The sequence below is a fragment of the Camelus bactrianus genome, chromosome 10, assembly GCF_048773025.1.
Source record: "Camelus bactrianus isolate YW-2024 breed Bactrian camel chromosome 10, ASM4877302v1, whole genome shotgun sequence".
NCBI classification, from domain to species: domain Eukaryota; kingdom Metazoa; phylum Chordata; class Mammalia; order Artiodactyla; family Camelidae; genus Camelus; species Camelus bactrianus.
In genome coordinates, this window is record NC_133548.1 from 5,338,873 (window position 1) to 5,354,780 (window position 15,908).

Below are 15,908 nucleotides of genomic sequence, written 5' to 3' on the forward strand. Positions count from 1 at the left end.
AGCAAGTTCAAAGTGATAGCTAACAACTGAACAAAAATGTTTTCAGACACACAGAGTAAAAAATTCAGAGTGTAAAAGACTGTTGGGTGAAAACTCAGTGTTCTTCCCACTCCTGACCTCCATGGCCTAGTTCCCCTGGGGAAGAGATAAAACAGTTTTTCATGTGGTAACAAAGAAACTATGCATGTGTGCGTGTGTATCTAATGAGTTTATATGAAAGTGTGATCCTCTTACTCAACCTGGCTTGGAGAGTGTTTACCTTCTGACACACAGATTGATTCAGTCCTCCTAATGGCTGTACCAAATTTTATTACCATTATAATTTATTTATCCTGTTTCTTGTTGGTTGAAATTTAGGTTTATTCCAGTCTTCAATATCCTTGTACAAATGTCTTCCTATCCAAGTATGAGTATTTCTGTAGGCTGAATTCCTTAGTGCAGAAGGGCTAGGTCAAAGGGCTTTCCATAGACTCCCTAAATGGGTATGTGATCTCTTAAAATAATAAATAATATTTCCTTGTAGTTTTGTTTCCTAAAAGTATAATCAAACATTTCAATGCTTCTGTCAAATTTATTTTTATGTTGATCATCTCTACCACTAATAGAATCATTTTGAAGCTAGAAAAATCTGTATTGTAAACATGTACATATTTTAAAGTCATTTGTATTTCACATTCTTCTGTCCATATTCAACCCATTTTTCCATTAGGTTGATGGTGTTACTGTTTTCTATGGACACTTTACATATTAAAAAATTAACCCATTGTTTAAAAAAAGTGTTTTTTTCCAAAAAAGAATTCTTCCAGTCTCAATATGGAGTGTAAGGATATAAGAAAGGCTCCTGCTTCAGCCAAGCTGCACCCAATTCTTAAAGACAACAGAAAAGTGAATTTGAATTCTTGTTTTCTTTTTGATTACTGCATTTGGAAGGTCAACAATAATGTGATTATCTGTGTCAGTTTTAACACTATCAAGGATAAGGGTTTTTCCCATTCCCCTAAGCGTAAACATCTACAGCAAATCTCTAAGTGCTTTAAAAACATATTCAATCCTCACAATAACCCTGGAAAGCAACCACCAATCTCCTCCAGCCTACCAATGTTACCAAATAATTCGAAATGGTTTACTAGCATGCCACGCTTTTTTATTCTAGGTGTTTTTCGGCAACCTAAAGGATGTTTTTTTGCCTCCCACAGACACCAGCCCTCGCTGAACCCAATGTCACAGTAACAGCAGGCACAAACTGAACACTGAAATCTATTGCAACTACCCTTCACTCAAAAGCAATTTGTACTTTCTAGGGTTAACAGTGAGTTATACTCTTGAATAACCAATCAGTTTATTTTATTCAGATGACCAAACTATATAGCAAACTCATGTTTTCCAGAATCCCAAATAATAAAAAGAATTTCAAAACTGCCTTAAAAAATTTACCACTCCTGATCAAGTGATATAGTTAATTATCACTTTTAAATGGTAAAAAAGTGGCCACACAAATGGAATCTCAGATTAACTCAAGTTCTGACAGCTACGTCAAGCTGAAGGGATACAGGTATTAGTTACACCACCACTCTCCCAGATGGCTAGCTGTAGAAAAGACAATGGTGCAAGAGTAGATGCAAACAGGTATTCAATCATTACATAGAAACTTCTGGCATTCTCTTTTCTAAACATGTGGTAAAAAAGAATGATGGAAAGGGCATTTTCTCAAAATGTCTTCATGTAAGACACCTAAAAAGTAAAAAAACAGATAAGAGTCAGGAAGTCAGGAATTTTGAGCAGAGAATATTCACTGATGCTAGCAGCCATCTGTTTCTCTTAGATATTTGGGGGAGTGGAATGGGGTGAGAAAGACAGAAATCATTTTTTAAAGGTCAGATAAAAGAAGACTTGCTATAGAAAAATGGCTAAGACATCCAAAGTTAACATATACTCTAGAAACATCATGTGGCAATTAACATGTTTATTACAACAAATAACATTGTAAACTGCTTATGAAATTATGCCTATAATATAGCAACATTGTTTTTTTAAAAATACACGCATAGGAAAGAAACACTGGAAGACAACAGTTCATGTCTGTTAGCTTTCAGTGATAAGGTAGGTAGTGGGTCTTCAGGTTCCCCATACTGTCTTTCAATACTTAACTTTCCTTTAATGTTTTTATTATAAAATAACATAATAAAGGACAAAAACCACATGATCATCTCCATAGGTGCAGAAACAGTATCTGACAAAATTCAGCACCCTTTCACAATAAAAGACATTCCACAAATTTGAAACAGAAGGGAACCTCTTCCAGCTGATAAAGGGCATGTACCAAAACCCACAGCTAATATCATGCTTAATGGTAAAGACTGCAAGCTTTTCCCTGAGATCAGGAACAAGATAAAGATGTCTACTCTCATCACTTCTATTCAACACTGTATTGGAGGTTCTAGCCAGGGCAATTAGGTGAGAAAAAGAAATAGAAGTTTGAAAAGTTTTGAAAAAGTAAAACAATCTCTATTCACAAATGACAAATAAAAGCTTTTAGAACTAATAAAATCTGTTCTATTTCTATATACTAGCAATAAAAAAATCTAAAAATGAACGTAAGAAAACAATTCCATTTATAATCACATGAAAAAAAAAATACTAAGGAATAAACTTAACAAAAGAAGCCCAAGACTTGTGTACTAGGAAAAAAAAAGTATTGAAATAAATTAAAGATCTAAATAAATGGAAAGACGTCCTGTGTTCATGGACTGGAAGATTTATTATTAAGATTGCAATATTCCCCAAATGGATCTTCAGATTCAACACAGAGCCTAACAAAATCCCATCTGCCTTTTTTCTTAAGTAACTAACAAGATCATCTTAAAATTCACACGGAAATGCAAGGGAACCAGAATAACCAAAATAATCTTGAAAAAGAACAAAGTTGGAGGACTCACTTCCTGATTTCAAAACTTACTCTAAGGCTATAGTAATCAAGACTGTATGGTGTTGGCATGAACAGACATACAGAACTGAAAATCCAGAAATAAACCTTTACATTTACAGTCAGTTGATTTTCAACAAGGATACCAAACAATGCAATGGGAAAAGAGTTCAAGAAATGGTGCTGGAATAACTGGGTATCCACATGTAAAAGAATGAAGCTAGACCTATACATCATATCTTGTATTAAAAAAAAAAAACCTAACAAAATGGATCAGATTTTTTTTTTTAATTTAAGTACAGTCAATTATGTGTCAATTTCTGGTCCTACAGCACAATGTCCCAGTCATACATATACGTACATATATTCATTTTCATAGTTTTTCTTCATTAAAGGTTATTACAAGATATTGAACAGCCTCCTGTGCTATACAGAAGAAACTTTCTTTTAATCTATTTTTATATATAATGGCTAACATTTGTAAATCTCCAACTCCCAAATTTATTCCTTCTCACTCCCTTTCCCTGATAACCATAAGATTGTTTACTATGTCTGCGAGTCTGTTTCTGTTTTGTAGATGAGTTCATAGTCTTTTTTTTTTTTTAGATTCCACATGGGTGATACATGGTATTTTTCTTTCTCTTTCTGGCTTACTTCACTTAGAATGATAATCTCTAGGTCCATCCATGTTGCTGCAAATGGCATTATTTTATTCTTTTTAATGGCTGAGTAGTATTCCACTGTATAAATATACTGCAACTTCTTTATCCAGTCATCTGTTGGTGGACATTTAGGTTGCTTCCATGTCCTGGCTATTATATATAGTGCTGCTATGAACATTGGGGTGCACGTTATCTTTTTGAATTAGAGTTCCCTTTGGATATATACCCAAAAGTGGGATTGTTGAATCATCTGGTAAGTCTATTTTCAGTCTGTTGAGGAATCTTCCATACTGTTTTCCATAATGGTTGCACCAAACTACATTCCCACCAGCAGTGTAGGAGGGTTCCCTTTTCTCCATACTCCCTCCAGCATTTATCGTTCGTGACTTCTGAATGATGGCCATTCTGACTAGTGTGAAGTGATACCTCATTGTAGTTTTGATTTGCATAAAATGGATCAGATCAGATTTTAAACTAACTTAAATGTAAGGATTAAAACTACACAATTGTTATAAGAAAACGTGATATAAATAATGACTTTGGATTAGGCAATAGTCTCTTAGATAAGATACAAAAGTACAAGTAACAACAACAAAATAGATTAACTGGATTTCCTCAAAATTAAAACTTTTTGTGCTTCAAAAACACTATCAAGGAAGGTAAAAGGCAAACTACAGAATGAAAGAAAATATTTGCAAATTACTTACCTCATAAGGGTCTAATGTCTAGGATATATAAAGAACTCTTAAAACTTAAAAATGAAAAGACAAAATAAAAATGGGCAAAGGTTTAAATGAGTATTTTTCAAAGATATACAACTGGCTAGCTCAGTAAAATGCACCTAAATTGGAAACTAAGAAGTAAATCTGTCTCTTTTTTTTTGCAGATAACCTAATTGGTTATATAAAAATCCTGTAGAATGTACAAAAATTCTACTAGATCTTAAAAATGAGTTTAGCAGTGTTGTAGAATATAAAATCAATACACACAAAAACAATTTTATTTTTATATACTAGCAACAATTAGAAATAAAATCATAAAATATATCACTTTCCATAGCCTCAAAATTATTAAATGCTTACATATAAATATAACAAAGTTGTATAAATTATGTACAAAATAATTTTAATTGAGACCCTTTACATATTATAGGAATATTTTCTTCCCTTAGTACTTTTCCTATGCATTAAAAAAACACTTTAACTGAACATATAATTAAAGTAAGATAAATTATTATTTAAAAAATACACAACTGGCCAATAAGCACATGAAACATCATTAGTCATTAACGAAATGCAAATCAAAACCACAAGATACACCACTTCACACCTACCAGTCAGATAATAATTGTTGGTGAGGATGTGAAAGAAGCAAAACCCTCACACACAGCTGGTGGGAACACAGATCAGTACCTCTTTGGAAAACAGTCCGGCAGCTCTTCAAATTGGTCAAGGAGAATTACCATATGACCCAGCAATTCCATTCCTAGCTATCTATCTACTTAAGAGAATGAAAACATTTGTCCACACAAAAATGTGTACACAAATGTTCATAGCAACATTATTCATTATAGCCAGAGTAGAAACACCCCAAGGGTCCATCAACTGGGGAAGGATAAATAAAATACAGTACATATCCATACAATGGAATATGGTTTAGCAATAAAAGGGAGTGAAGTACTGATAAATGCTACAACACAGATGAACAATATGCTAAGTGAAAAAAGCTAATCACAAAAGACATTGTATGTCTTTTATGATTACATTTATCTGAAATGTCCAGAATAGGCAAATCTATATAGACAAAATAGATTATTAGTGATTGCCGGGGCTAGAGTGAAGAGAGATGGGGAATAACTGCTAATGTTTACTGGATTTCTTTGGGGTAATGAAAATGTTCTAGAATTTGATATTGGTAATGTTTGCACAACTTTGTGGATTTACTAAAAATCACTAAATTGTACACTCTAAAAGGGTGAATTGTATGGCATATGAATTTTATTTCAGTACAAAATAATGACTGGCAATCTATAAAAGAAAAAAGGTAGTACAACGTATATTTTTAAGTAAAGCAGTGTATTTCTATAATACGAATAAAGTTTGATGTAGACCAACAGAAGGCACACTGCCTAATAACATTTTTTGAGAAAGCAGAATCTTTTTCTAGACAATTTCCATTTTAATTTTATATGAAAGGAAGCACAGACAAGTGACTAAAAAAAGTTATTAAGTATTTAGTGAACTACCATGTTGTGCCAGAAAGGCAAAAGCAGTTTGTTAGTTCAGAGAATTTCCACTCCATCTATTGATGTTATTCAGACATTAACAGATTAAAGGAGAAAAATTACATGATTTGCTAGATCTGTGCTGTCCAAAATGTTAGCCACTAGCCACATGTGGCTATAAGACATTAAGATTAAATACATTTTCAACAAATAACACAGGGAAAATTTGATATCTGCATGTAAGACAATGAAGATATCTTACCTTACACCATATAGTACAAAAATTAACTCAAAATAGATCAAAGACCTAAATATAACAGCTAAAATTATAAAAAGCTTAGAAGAAAACATGGGAAAATCACATACTGGCTTTAGTGAGGATTTCTCTTAAACATGACACCAAAAGCAAAAGCAAAAGCAAAAAAAAAAAAAAAAAAAAAAAAGCCACAACCCAAATTGCACTTCATCAAAATTAAAAACTTTTGTGCAAAGGGCACTATCAACAAAGTGAAAAGGCAAACCACAGGATTGTTCAAGAGAAAATATTTGCAAATCATATGTCAGATACGTGATTAATTTCTAGAATGGATGAAGAACTCTTACAAATCAACAACAAAATAAGCAATCCAACTCAAAAATGGGCAAAGGAGGACTTAAATAGAAATTTCTCCAAAGAAGATATACACATGAAAAGATGCTCAACATCAGTAGTCATCAGGGAAATGCAAATTAAACCCACAATGATATACCACTTCACATCCATTAGGACTCCTATCATCCAAAAAAACCCAAAAACCAAAAAACAAAAACCCCTCAAAATAACAAGTATTAGTGAGGAAGTGGGGAACCCTCATGCACTGCTGGTGGCAACATAAAATGGTGACAGCCTGTGTGGAAAACAGTATAGCAATTCCTCAAAAAATTTAACATAGAACTGCCATATGATCCAGTAATTCCACTTCTAGGTATATACCCTAAAGAACTGAAAGCAGGGACTCAAACAAACACTTTTATACCAATGTTCATAACAGCATTATCCACAGCAGTCAAAAAAGGTGGAAATAGTTCCAAATTTCCATCGACAGATAAATGACAGATAAATGGTGTTTATATACACAATGAAATATCATTCAGCTATTATAAGGAATGCAGTTCTGACACATGCTGCAACATGGAGGAACCTTGAAGACATTATGTTAAGTGAAATAAGTCAGATATAAAAGGATAAATATCGTATGATTCCACTTACGAGGTACAAAGAATAGACAAATTCATAGACAGAAAATAGATTAGAGGTTACCAGGTAAGAATGGAGACTTCTTTATGGTTAAGAGTTCCTATTTGGAGTAATGAAAAAAGTTTTGGAAATAGTAATGATGGTTACACAACATTGTGAATTAATGCCACTGAATTATCCTCTTAAAAATGGTTAAAATGGCAAATTTTATGTTATATATACATTCAGCACAATTTTAAAAAAATTAAAATGTAATAGATAAAAAAATTACCCTTTAAAAATCACTGGACAAGTCTTATCAGTTTATATCAAACAGTTTTTCTTACTAAGATAATCACCCTGTGCGAATCAGGAATTTGTATTATTTTACAAAGGAAGAAGAAAGATAAAACTGACCTAAGTTAAACTTTTTAGATAATAGCAGAAAAACAAGAAAGCAAAAGTGTCTAAAGAAAGAACTTATCCAGTGTCAATTCTACTACTCTACTTTGCTGGGTCATCATAGGCAGTTAAGTAAACCCTAACCTCTCTAGATCCTAATTTTCCCTTGGAAGTAAATAACTGAAGGTCCCTTTGTGTTTTAAAATAAAGTCCTCTACAATCTGATTCCAGCTAAAATCTCAGCCTCCCCACTTCTTTTTTTTAAACATTATATACCATGTTGTAATTTTGCTACATACCAATGCCCCAGGTCTGTCTGCCTTTATTCAAAGAATATTTAAATTCCAGACCCAGCCCTACTCTGTCCTAACCAGGGACTCTGAGAGAGACCTGGTGGTGGGTTGGCAGGGTAGCCTAGCCCTCCTAGGGACTTCCACCTCTTCCTCCTGTTCTCCCACCCCCCATCTCTTTATATTAAACAAACTTCCATGTATCTCAGTCAACCATATGTTAGAGGTAGTTCTTTCTGGAGACCTTAGGCAATTCTCATTCCCCAAGGGATACAAAGGAGACAGAGAATGAAGAAATTGTTTTTTTATTAATGACACCCGGAAGGGCTACTGCTCTGAAGGTGAACTATGATGCCAAGGCAAAATAACAGTAGTAACAGCAGCTAACATTTGAGTGCTTACCACATACCAAGTACTATAATAAGCACTCTGCATGTATTAACACATTTAAACACAACATCCCCTGTAAGAATATTATTCTCTCAACTTTACAAACAAGGAAAACGAAAAGATAGAAGTAACCTGCCCAAGTTACAAAGGTAGTAACTGATGCAGCTGGGATTAGAATCCAGGCCCCTTGGTTCTAGAACCAATGGTTAACCACTACTCTATACTACTGAAATCATTTTGGAATGAAACTTCACCCAGACCAGTAACTTGAGCTGGAAGTAAAAATCATTTTGGAATGAAACTTCACCCAGACCAGTAACTTGAGCTGGAAGTAACTGTCAAAGGAAGGAGACCCCAGACAGCTGAAATGGCTCTGGCAGAGACAGGAGGTAAAGTGGTGGGATCTGTTGGCAACAAAGGAGACTATCAATCAGAAAACCATGCTTGGTACAAAGAAGATTAGAAAAGGATCTTCCCCAAGAGCAGGGGGTTTCTGGTATCTGCTAAGGGACATTACATTTCTAGCTATACCACTGTTAACTTAACATTCCACCATTCCTGATTTCTGATTCTAGCTTTTACTTGACAAATTATTTTACTGGACAGCCAGCTATTCTGGCTGAAATAAAAATACTGCTGTTCCTAATCAGAGACCATTTTATAACACAGAGTGCTTTGAAGTTAGAACATTTATTGTATATACTACTAAAAAGTTTGTGCTCATTCTCTGCATTTATAGTTCATGACATTTATTACACACCCTCTGTAAAGATGAAATTGCCAATATTTTTTACCAAGACTAATTTCTACATCTCCTATTTTCTCTAAGATTCTGACTATTTTACTCTACTACCTGAGAGAAAAGTTTTAATTACAGAGCCTCTTTGCTGGTTATGGTGTAAGATGGCAAGTAACAAGTAGATTTTCATGTCCCACATTATAATACTGCTTTTAAAAAAGTTTGAGGCATCTTTTTATAAACTTATAAAGCTATATGAATTAAATCTGAATCTTTCTAACATACACCAAATCCCTACTTGGTAAGTGCTTAATAAGCTCTTATATATACTTTAAATGAAGAAGCAAGCTTAGGGTTCTCACCTGGCCCCCTTCATAAAAGTATGAACATATATATATCCCAAAAATCAACTGAACTACAAAGTGCTGTTCTCATTTTCTTTCTTTCCATATTTTTGAAAATCTTAACAATTACCACAAGGTCACACATTGTGGGGGATACGTATGTAGACAGATCACTGTCTACCCCTTCCCTGTGTGTGTGTGTGTGTGTGTGTGTGTGTGTGTGTGTGTGTGTGTGTGTTCATATGGGTGTTTGTGCTACAAAAATTACTATTTGAACACTTACTCAAAAAATAGAACACACTGAATATGGAGTAACAGCCAAAAATGCTCTGCATACAAAGATAAAAGGCAGTCCTAGGAGACCGCTGGCCAGTAGGGGGAGACAGACACGTAAATAAATTGTAATTACAATTCAATGTGATACGTATTAATACAGGTATACAAATCTTATTAAAGTCCAGGAGGAAGAACAGCCAACAGAGTGGTTGGTGAAGGCTCCCCATAAGATGTGACTTAAGAGGAAATGTTTCTTTATTCAATATAACTACTAAGTTCCAAGGACTATGAATACAGACTATATGTTGCTACTCTGTAGCAGTGACCTCTTCAAATTTTTTGGGGCTTCCCTCTTACCCTACTGGATCACTCAGTACCTCCTTAATGACAGATAGACAGACAGACAGACAGACAGACAGACAGACAGACAGACAGATAGACAAATAAAAGGTTGTAATTTTTTAGAAAATTTGTTAATTTCATTACACCTCATGAGGGACTTTAATGGAAACACCGTAAGGTAATACAAAAACAGTGGGAATCACTGCCTTGCAATGACTGAAATCTGGGCCCAAGTTTTTATCTTTTGATGTAACATTTACTGCCTTTAAAACAATAAACAGCCTGAGCACAAGGATAAAGGAAGACACATCATTTTAGTTTTTTAACGTAACTGCCTTAATATATTACAAAGAATGTATACTGATCAACTGACATGGTTGAAAAGCTTGCATTTCTTTTGTTGGAAGTTCAGCTAGGTCAGTCTTCAAATATTTTCTGGGCTAATTTAAGATCAACTTCTGCAGAGATGAACAGTACACAGAACACTTTCTATATATGAAAAACATTAGCAAATCACAGCAATTCCAACTAGACAGAGCAATCCATAAAAGGAAGGAATCATCTATAGAATTTGGCAAGAAGCTTATACACACCTAAGTCTCTTTTGATTAAAAAAAAAAAAAGCTGGGAATGCTCAAAAGAAAAGGGATATATACAACACAAAGTGAACTTTTCACTAAAGTTCCCTCAGAACTAATGTCAAATACCTACTATATACAGAATGACCCTGAAATTCTTTGAGTCAGGATACACTTACTCGACCACAAATATGCCCTCCAAAAAACCAATTGGCTGAGAAGTGAGTTAAAGTGCTGGATCTCTTCCACCAACATTCTCTGCTTTTCTACATACTACTTGGTATAATCAACTGTTTAGTATGTTTGCTACAAATTTAATCATGATATTGTCACATTTCTGTAAAGGAAAAAAACTGGCTACAAGCAGCAAAATCATTCTCTGAAACTCAGGATGAAGATAGGCATCTCAACACCAACTTGAAGAGAAAAAATTTGGACTTCAGACATTATACCAAAAGCACATTTTTGTTTCCCTAAAGCTTTTTAATAGAATATACATATAGTCTCCTCTGTGGATACTGGTAAAAGCAGTACTCAGTAATATGACCCTTTCTATCAACTGCAAGAAGTTTGATGAGTTTATCCTCCAAAAGTAGCCTAGTCAAACCATCAGAGAAACTGGAAATAAGCAAGCAACAGCATCTATCATTGTCAAAGTCATCTTGGTGGTTTTATTTCTTAAGTAACTGGGAAATAAAGATGTGTAATTCCTCACTCTACCTTCTGTCCTACTCTTTCAAATCTTCATCTCCTTTTTGTAACCACAGAATGATTTTCTAAACTTAGTACTCTATCTGACATTCAAAAATTAATCGGAGTTAAGTGAAATCATAACACAAAAGAAACATTAAATATTTGCTTTTTCTAACTGTTCATTTCTTAGAGCAGAAAAGGGAATTTCAGAGCGCCTAATCACTAGGAAATAAACTTCAAATTACCTGCACACAGTCAAAAGTGGAAAAAATAATGAATTCAGAAATACCCAGTTTCCTCCTCAACTCAAAAAATTTAGCCAGTGAACATCCACTGATATTCAAATACTCCCTGAACACTCCTGTTTACTGCCTGGTTTGTTTCTATAGCAACAGACATCCAGAACACAAAAAATGAAGATAATGCCTAGTTTTTTCACCATCTTCTGTAACTGATGCAACTCTAAGTCACTATTTTGATACATGGTGCAAGCCAGCCATTTCAGTTCCTAGAAGGTAAAGACTGGTATACTTGTCAGGGAAAACAATTTATAGAAAAAAATAAAAGGCCCCTAGACGTTTACCTTAAATCTAAAGGGGAAGTAAGAGCGACTTTTCTGCCAGTCACTGAGAAACCTAAAGGATACCTTTAGTGAACCTAAAGGATAGCCTGTTCTAGAAAACATGGGCTCTAGACATTTATTTAGTAAATGATATAAACCATTAACTGTTTCACACATGCTGCTTCTCCTGTTTTAGGTGAGTTGGGGGAGATAGTAAGCAGCCACTTGTAACCAAAAGATATTATATAAATGTACCTATTTCCAGCCCTACTATATGCTGATCAGGATGCTTTCCCCTATGGCACTTCTCTCTGGAGCTATGATTAATGTTTTGATTCATACACAAAAGTCAAGCTCTTAACTAACATATGACCTCCTTCAAACTGTCAAACTTGAGATTTAGAGGAATCATGGAATTTCACGTCTGAGTCAAAGTTCTGGGAGGAACTGGCAAAAGATCAAGAGCTGGTATTTTAAATTGTCCCCCCAAAATACATATATTCCTCCCCTCCCCCACTACCATGACATTATAATCCTGGCAAGACCTATTTCCTTAGTTTTCAGTCACCCATTTGTGCCAACTAAAGTTAAGGCACAGAAAACTGTCTTCACTTCTGAATTCACCTAGGAGTGTTACTGTAAGAGTGGTAAACTGACTCACATCATTAAAAAGTCCAATAGTAAAAGGAATACTTAATAAAGCAGTTGTGCTCTAGCTACCAGAGAAACCAATAATGCAAGTTAATGATTACATTTGCTAAATTTCTCCAGACATCTAAAGCATTACCAGTCACCTTCAACTAAGTGAAAATTCTTAGAAAATTCATTTTCAGGTGTGACTCTATTTATTATCTATTGTATTTAGCAAAACTATATAACGAGAACAAAGGAACTGGAGTCAAAAGTAGGTATGGGTCTGTGTTTAGGTACCACTACTTTGCACTTCAAATTCCCTAAGCTTCAATCTTCTTGTGTGAAGATGTCAAGAACTTCACCTAACACACAGGATTGTGGTGAGGTTTAAAAGAGAATATACTATGAGAACTCTGCCAACTGTCAAGTGCCCTATAAACTAAGAGAGAGACTATATGGAGTAGTGGCAGCATCTAGGTAAGCTACTTAACTAACAATTAGAATAGAAGCCACTGCACAGGGCTGCATAAGGATTAAATGAGGCAAAAGATGCACAGTAGCCAATATGTGCTCAAGAAATATTAGCAATTGTTTTGAACATGAATCAGTATTGGCCTCAGAAACCAACTATCTTTCACACAAAAAAAGTGGTCTACATAGCTAGAGACAAGTCATCTTCACGTGCCTTTTCTCAAACAACACTAAACATTAGATAAAACTTGCTCCTTCTTTATCATCCCCAGTGGCAGGTTCCTAATAAGTTTTCTAAGTCTATCCCTTTCAGGAGCTCTTTTAAGTTCCACCATCTCTAAATCTCCTCATACCAAATGTCTAATTCTAGGGATGAAATTTTATGAAATCCAACAACTGTATTCACTCCACCCCCAAACTGCCAGTAATTAAATATGAAGAAGTCATTTCCAGAAGATGTTATCTGGAAGAAGCTTCTGTTCTAAGTGGTAGAGTTGGTTCTCCTGTTGCTGATTTCTAGGCTGGAGCTTAAAGGAACCAACATATGTGAACAGGGGAAGTGTAGAGCCACAAGACAGAGCAGCAACCTGCTTACACAAGAACAAGTTTCTGGACATCAAGATAGTTAGATCAGAACAGAAGGCTGAAGACAGGCTCAAGGAGAAAAAAAGAGTGACCAACCAAAGTAGAAGGCTTAGAACACAGTTCAAATCTTGATGTAAAAAAATTTTCACGCCTGCTTGCCTGTGTGGCTCTAAATTTCAGAAGGTGCTACCGAAGTAATCATTACATACATTTACAGAGAATTAAACTGTCCTAATCTGAATTATTTGGCATCTATTGCTATGATTCTCTTGCATTGTTGGGATGTAATAAAAGAAACTCTGGTGAAAAGCATGCCAATTATGTTGGAATTTTATATTGCCAACCGAAAAATGGGGAATAACCAAAGAAATTGAAGTGATTTAATAAATTATAATTCATTCTTTACTATACTTGCTTAGGAAGCTTGCTTAGTAGTGGAAGAAAGTTCCTAAGAGAGAGTGAAGAATCAGAACAGAGACCTAAAAAGCTCTTTTCCCACCAACATACTCATAGGGATTCTAAGCCTGTGTTCCAACGCCTTTGTACTAGGACTTACATGTCTTGAGTGCTTACTATAGGCTGAGTTCTAAGACACAATAGAAATAAATAGCATAGAGTTGCTATTTCAAGAAGATCACAATTTGTTTGGAAAACAAAACCCACTTAACTAAGAAAAGTCTAAAGGCATAGGAAAGAGCAGAATGAGAACAAGTACTCAGAGTAGACTTGGACAGTCCAGTTTCATACAGGTGAGTGTTGCTAAGAAATGCTACAGCTAAATATCAGTGTGACTAGATGTTACCACATCTTCTATCATAATAACAGTGAACATATGAATGCTTCCTACGTGCTAAGGACTTTCAAGTCCATTTTTCTAGCTCATTTAATCCTCGCCAACAACCCTATGAAGTAAGATAGTAAAATGTCAATTTTAGTTACGAGGAAAGAAAGAACCAAAAAGGTTAGGTAATGAGCCAGGATTACTTAACAAGTAGCCAAGCCAGGACTCAAACAGAAGTCTAACTATTATTTAAAAAGCCTATATTCTAGTCAAACTCACAGCAGCAGAAAGTGAAATAGCAGTTGCCAGGGACTGAGGGGAAGGGGCAAGTGGGGAGTTGCTGTTCAGTGTGTATAGTTTCAGTCATGCAAAATGAAAAAGTTCTAGAGATCTGTTGTACGTTGTTCTTATAGTTAATAGTACTGTACAAAAAACTTGAGTATAGATCTCATGTTATATATATTTTTTAAACCACAAAAAAGTGTGCAAAAAACAGACAAAAAAATAACATAAAACAAAAAAACAAGCCTACCTTCTTAACCCCTACACGAGAAGTTCTCAAATGTTCTGGTCTCAGGAACCCCTTACACTTTCCAAAAAAAATTTTGTTACATAACATAAATTAACCCATCTGTTATAGGCTAGGAATGTTTCAAATGGTGGCACTTCTACTGGTCCTTCAATTCCTTCAGTTTTCTGATGGCAGACTTTGATGGCAGAAGAGGTGTTGTAGGTCCACCAGCTACTGCTTTCATGCAGGAACCACAGTGCGAGATGCCTGCAGCTCATCTCTTCATCTTGGTTTTGTCACAGAAGGAGCAAGTGTACTTGGCACGCTGGCTGATTTCAATCCTCTTCACCATTTTCTGGAGGGAGGCACCATAACGGGTCCCGCATTTACTGACGATTCTGACCTTCTTGGTGGGTTAGCCATGTCAGCACAAACTAAGTCTAATTAAGCCCAGAGAGCAGGAACCCCTCACACTCTTAAAAATTACTGCAGACCCCAAACAGCTTTTGTATATGTGGGTTATATATGTCAGTCTTATGATTACAAATTAAAGCTGAGGAATTTTCTAAACATTTAACTGTCAAACAAGACAATGTCTTGTATTTACACAAAGGCTCGAGGAAAACTTCAGGATTTCAAAGTAATGATTCACTGGACCACAATGAGGGTACAGAGATTATAGCAGGTATAATCAGAAGTAGCTAGTAAGAGCACATTATGAATACTAAAAACTGAGTTAATCTCTGGAAAAAAAGAGAAAAACACATTTACATCCTACTACCTTACAAAATTTTAGAAAACAAAAGAATACACAAATATACATTGCATTAACCCTGACAGCAATGTCAGCACATCAAGTAATTCTGGAAAATGCCACTGTATTTCTGGAAAAATTTCTACTTATTAAAGAATGAGACAGAAAAGGGCAAATAACATTTTAGTATTACTGTGAAAATAGTTTTGACTTCATAAACCCCTATACATAAAAGAATCCTGGGTATATAACATACTGTGGGAATCACTCTTCCACACCAATCTTCTTTAAACCATGGGTCATAAAAATCAACTCAGGTCATATATGCATGTTTTTAAATGAAAGAATAGAATTAAATGAAATGGACAGTATCAGAAAACAGTATGGGTAAGTATCATTTCCTGAAACTTTCATTACAGTTATATACACCCATGTGTATGAGAGTACTAGTTCCTAACAGAAAACGTATTTCCTACTGCAGCTCAGTCAAAACTGTGAAAAAACTGTACAACATACTAATTTCCCTATTCTA

The 15,908-nt window shown here is 34.9% G+C and overlaps 1 protein-coding gene and 1 pseudogene across 3 annotated transcripts in view; both read right to left on the reverse strand.

The window, feature by feature from the left end:
• The window catches only part of KDM2A (lysine demethylase 2A), a 96,114-nt gene that overhangs the window by 45,481 nt on the left and 34,725 nt on the right, over window positions 1-15,908 (reverse strand). The gene's annotated exons all lie outside the window — the stretch shown is intronic.
• On the reverse strand, window positions 3,172-15,809 carry LOC141578785 (large ribosomal subunit protein eL43-like; annotated as a pseudogene).